The 6,000-nt window shown below is 38.2% G+C and overlaps 1 protein-coding gene across 2 annotated transcripts in view; it reads right to left on the reverse strand.

Moving 5' to 3' along the window:
- ZBED4 (zinc finger BED-type containing 4) overlaps positions 1 to 6,000 on the reverse strand; it is a 75,887-nt gene that overhangs the window by 40,664 nt on the left and 29,223 nt on the right. The gene's annotated exons all lie outside the window — the stretch shown is intronic.

Below are 6,000 nucleotides of genomic sequence, written 5' to 3' on the forward strand. Positions count from 1 at the left end.
CTTAACTCAATAAACATTATAGTATCTTAAATTTGGCAAATTACTGATGTTGTAACCTTATTACTTAAGCAAAAATAAAATTATAAAGTATTTTTATATAGGGTACAATTGCCAAGAGTAAGAATAAATACATCTGGATATATTATTTAATTTTTATTATAATTAAGTTCTATATGGAAGTCCCTTATAACAATGGTCACCTTGACTTCATCCTGGAACTATTTGTGGAAAATATAAAAGGCTCAAATATGTCAGAACGATTCCCATCAATGCATTTTTCTGAATGAAAAGTCTGATTTAGACATAATTACAGTCAGGGTGGTTATCTGGTTTCCCTATCCAGAGGGATCAGAATTAAAAACAAGAAAGAACAGAAGAACCTTCCTACAGGCAAGTGAACTGACAGAAGAAAGGAGCCAAAACCCTGTAGAAAGCCTCGAGGAGCAGCCTGAAGTTGTTTAACCTAAAAGCCTTCAGTCCAGAATCCATTGATAACGGTCAGAAGAATGACCATATCACAGCAGGACTGAATAAGCTATGTTCACAAAGATATCAGGAATCATCAAGAAAGAAATGAGTGGATGGATTCAGAAAAACCAGAAAAAACTTAGATGAACTGATACTGAGTGAAGTGTAGAACCAGAAAACACTGTACAGAGTAACAGCAACACTAATCTATTTATGTGCAATGATCAACTATGATTAAAGATAATTCTAAAAAATCTTATGGAAAATGTCAACTATATATTCCAAGAAAGAACTATGAGTCTGAATGCAGACCAAAGCATACTATTTTCACTTTTTAAATTTTGTTTGATTTTTTTTCCTGTTTTATGGTTTTCCCCCTTTTGTTCTGATTCTTCTTTTTTACATAACTAAAAGAAATATATTTAACATGACTGTAGATGTATCATCTATATAAGATAAATTTATTTTCAAGGGAAGTGGGGAGGGAAAGGAGATAGAAAAATATTAAACTCAAACTATTACAAAAAAATAAATGTTGAAAACTATCTTTACATGTAATTGAAAAAAAAAGAAAAGTTTTTAAAAGCTTTTTTCATGTTCAGAATAATCAGGATCAAGTGTCTTGAATTCAGAAAATGGACAAGATCAAGGACTCTTTGCTCCTCCAAAAAGGTGCAGAGCAAGCTACCAGGCAGCCAGCCAGCACGCCTCCTTGTTCACCTCTTTGGAAAGTATCTCTGAGTGGCCTCACTACCCCCCTGAGCTCCTACTTTGGGATTATTTGAGCTGGTAGCACCTGGGAGGCCATCTGGCAAGATGGCACAGGATGCTTCAGCTAAGAGTGGAACTAAAAAAAAGGTATTATAGGGAGTTATCTTCAAAGGTAAGAGAAGATAAATGTGAGAAATTCAGAGAGGTGGGGGGAAAATGTTTTAAAATGGATACTGAGGGGGCGGCTAGGTGGCGCACCGGCCCTGGAGTCAGGAGGACCTGAGTTCAAATCCGTCCTCAGACACTTAACAATGACCTAGCTGTGTGACCTTGAGCAAGTCACTTAACCCCATTGCCTTGCAAAAAAAAATGGATACTGAACAAAATAATGTCAAACAACACAACATAGTGATTTTGATCCTACACATGAAATTGGGTGAATTCAGATTAAATGCAATCAAAAACAACTGCAAATATTGGGGGTGGGAGAATTTAAGCCTTTCTTAGGCACCCGCTCTGCCTCACTACTCTGATCTCACCTGAACATGCCCTACCACAACAGCTTCCAAGGGGCAGCAGTTTGAGGGAGAAAGGTCTTCTAAGACCTAAGAGAACTTTAGACTTTGGTCAAAGAATAAGTCAGAGAACAATAAATAATTTTATTAAAGAGAATGAAAATAATGGGACAACATGCCAAAACTTATGAGATGAGAGAAAAGTAATCAGAAGAAAATTTATATCTCTAAATGTACATCAATAAATTAAGAGAAAAAGCAGATCAATGAATTAATTATGCAATTAAAAAAACTAGAAAAAGAACAAACTAAAATTTCTCAATACCAAATTGGAAATCCTGAAAATTAAAGGTGAGATAAATAATATTGGGTATTAAAAAAACCACTGGATTAATAAATAAAACTAGGAGTTGGCTTTTTGGTTTTTTGCAAGGTAATGGGATTAAGTGACTTGCCCAAGGCCATGACACAGCTAGGTAATTATTAAGTGTCTAAGGATGGATTTGAACTCAGGTCCTGGAGTTGGGTTTTATAAAAAACAAAACAAAATATATAAACTACTGATTATTATTTAATATGATTTAAAAAATAAAGAAAACCAAATCAGTAGTGTCAAAAATAAAAATAATTAATATACCACTAATGAAGATGAAATTATTAAGATTTATCTGGCCGAAATATATGCCAATAAATGTAGCAAGTTAAGTGAAATGGAAGGATACTTTAAAAATATATATATGTGTGTGTGTGTGTATACACACATACACACACACACACACACACACACACAAACACACACGACATCCAAAATTAAGAGAAGAGGAAATAACTACATGGCATAGTAGATAGAACACTGGCCCTGGAGTCAGGAGGATTGGAGTTCAAATCAGCCTCAGAAAACTAATCATCACTAGCTGAGTGATGCAGACAAGTTACTTAACCCCGCCTTGCAAAACAAAAAACAAAAGAAAGAGAGAGAAGAAGAAATCGAATATCTCAATAAAGCCATTTGAAAAAAAATAAAATGAACAGGTTATAAATGAGTTTTATATAAAAGGCATTAGGAACAAATGAATTTACAAGTGAATTTCATCAAATTTATCAACGGTCAACTAAATTCAATATTGATTAAATATATGGATTAATAGGCAAAGAAGGGATCCTTCCAAATTCCTTTTATAAAACAAATATTATGTTGGTGCCTAAACCAGGAGGAGCAAAAAAAGAGAAAGTAAATTATGGATCAATTTCATTAAAGGAATATTGATGCAAAAATAAAGAAAAATACTAGCTAGAAGACTGGCAATAGGTCATAAAGATTATATACTGTGACCAAGTGGGATTTATACAGAAAGGCAGGAATGATTCAATATAAGGAAAATTTTTTTTAATATAATTATGTCAATAACAAAAGCATCAAAAAATCATGAATATAGAGGCAGAAAAAGTTTTTGACAGGGGGCAGAGCCAAGATGGTGACAAGAGTGGAGGGTGTCCTAGGAGCTCTCTCATAAATCTTTGAAACTAAGGACTTTAACTAAATTTTCGAGAGACAGAACCTACAGAGGGACCCATGGAGGCAGTTCTACTCAAGGTAACCTGGAAAAGAGCAGAAAGTCTCTGCTCCCCGGGGTTGGAGGGGCTCACAGCAGCAGGGAAGTTTCCTGACCTGTGCCCAGGGAGCACCGGGCACAAAGTGGGGGACCAGCAGGGGACCTCTGCCGGAGCGAGCACGTGGAGCCCAGCCCTCAGGACACACAACAAGCAGCTTGGCCACTGGATTCCAGTCCACTGAACTGATGGAGGGGAGTGAAGAGAGAGAGACTGCAGAGCTCTGTCCTCTGCCCCTGGAACAGGACTCTGGAGCTCTGACCACATTCAGATCCTGATCACAGTCTAGGCCCCCCCCTAGAACAGCAAGGTTCCCCCACCTCGGCCCGTGGCAGAGGAAGGCGCTTATGGTCATTCACAGACCAGGAGGAAGGACAGAGCCTCACACACTGAGACCCTTGTGGGAGTGTCCCAAAAGATCAGGAAGCACCCCAAAACAGGCCCAGGCTGGGAAAAATGAACAAGCAGAGAAAAAAGAGGAACACAATTGAGAAATATTTTGCATATGAGCCCAAGAAGGATCAAAATACTCAGTCTGAAGATGAGGAAGCACAAGCTCCTACATCTAAAGACTCCAAGAAAAACAGAAATTGGGCTCAGGACAGAGATTAAAAAAGACTTTGAAAATCAAATGAGGGAGTTAGAAGAAAAACTAGGAAAAGAAATGAGAGAGATGCAGGAAAAACATGAAAATGAAGTCAGCAGCCTAGTCAAGGAAATCCAAAAAAATGCTGAAAAAAAATAGCATGCTAAAAACCAGCTTAGGCCAAATGGATAAAACAGTTCAAAAAGTTATGGAGGAGAAGAATGCTTTAAAAATTAGAATGAGCCAGATGGAAAAAGAGATAAGAAAAGTCTCTGAGGAGAACAGATCCTTCAGACAAAGAATAGAATTCAGGGAGATTGATGAATTTACCAGAAATCTGGAATCAATACTTCAAAACCAAAAAAATGAAAAATTAGAAGAAAATGTGAAATATCTCACTGAAAAAATAACTGATATGGAAAACAGACTTAGGAAAGATATTTTAAAAATTATTGGAATACCTGAAAGTCATGATCAGGAAAAGAGCCTTGACATCATTTTCAAAGAATTACTACAGGAAAACTGCCCTGATATTCTAGAAGCAGAGGGCAAAATAGAAATGGAGAGAATCCACCAACCCCCACCCCCCGAGAAAGAGATCCCAAAAAACCAACCCCCAGGAATATTATAGCCAAGTTCCAGAACTCCCAAGTCAAAGAGAAAATATTACAAGCAGCCAGAAGGACACAGTTCAAATATCGTGGAGCTGCAGTCAGGATCACACAGGACTTAGCACAGCAACTACATTGGAAGCTCGTAGGGCTTGGAATACAATATACCGGAAGGCAAAAGAGCTTGGAATGCAACTGAGAATCAACTACCCAGCAAGGCTGAATGTCCTCTTCCAGGGAAAAAGATGGACTTTCAATGAACCAGGGGAGTTTCAAACGTTCCTGTTGGAATGGCCAGAGCTGAACAGAAGGTTTGATCTTCAGATACAGGACTCAGGTGAAGCATGGAGATTGGAGGAGAGGGGGAAAATAGGAGGGACTTAATGATGATGAACTGCATGTATTCCTGCATAGAAAAATGACACTGATAATACTCATATGAACCTTCTCAGTTAATAGAGCAGGCAGAGGGAGCTTTTATAGTTGAAGCACAGGAGAAAGCTGAATTCGAAGATAAAATATGGTGTAAAAATGGAGTCAACAGAAAAAAAGGGCCTGGGATTGGATGGCCTGTCCGGGACCATAGGACCAAGTGGATTCTGGGCCTAAGGGGTGGTATGGGGGCTCAGGGCCTCTTGGCCCCAGGGCCAGGGATCTGTCTGCTGCACCACTCAGTGACCCTACAGCAGAGTCAGAGTGAAAGGAGAGAGAAAATATAGTACATGGTAGTGGAGAAATAAGAAAGGAGGGAGTTGCGATCAGCAATGGCAAAGCTGGAAAAATATGGAAGTAACTTTTGTGATGGACTTATCATAAAGAATGTGATCCACCCACAACAGAGTTGTTGGTGTTGGAACAAAGACTCAAGTACATCTTTTATTATTATTATTTGGGGGGGGGTGCAGGGCAAATGGGGTTGGGTAGCCTGCCTGGGGCCACATAGCAGGGTGATCCTTGCGTGTCTGAGGCCAGATTTGGACCCGGGTGCTCCTGGCTCAAGGGCCAATGCTCTGTCCACCACCCAGCCACCCCCACTATTATTAATATTTTATTTTATTTTGGGTCTTTTTTTTCTTTTTTCTTTTTTGGTTTTTGCAGGGCAGTGGGGTTCGGGTGGCTTGCATATCACACGGCTAGGTGATTGTTGGGTGTATGGGGCCAGATGTGGGCTCAGGTGCTCGTGGCTCTGTCCATTGCTCCACCTGGCCATACCTACAATTATTACTATTACTTTTTTAAATTTTTTTTTTCTCTCCCCTTTACTTTATCGCTGAAGCAAGTCTATATTTATGGGGGGAGGGGGTATCTCATTTACTCTTAAACAAGAATATTTTATTAATGTAAAAATAACATTAATTGTACAAAATGAGAATAAATATTAAATAAATAAAATAAATTTTAAAAAGTTTTTGACAAAATACAAGACATTTCTATTAAAACACTTAAAAGCATAGGTATAAATGAATTTTTTTCTTAAAATGATAAGAAGCATCTAGCT

Source organism: Macrotis lagotis, chromosome 2 (assembly GCF_037893015.1).
Source record: "Macrotis lagotis isolate mMagLag1 chromosome 2, bilby.v1.9.chrom.fasta, whole genome shotgun sequence".
NCBI lineage: Eukaryota > Metazoa > Chordata > Mammalia > Peramelemorphia > Peramelidae > Macrotis > Macrotis lagotis.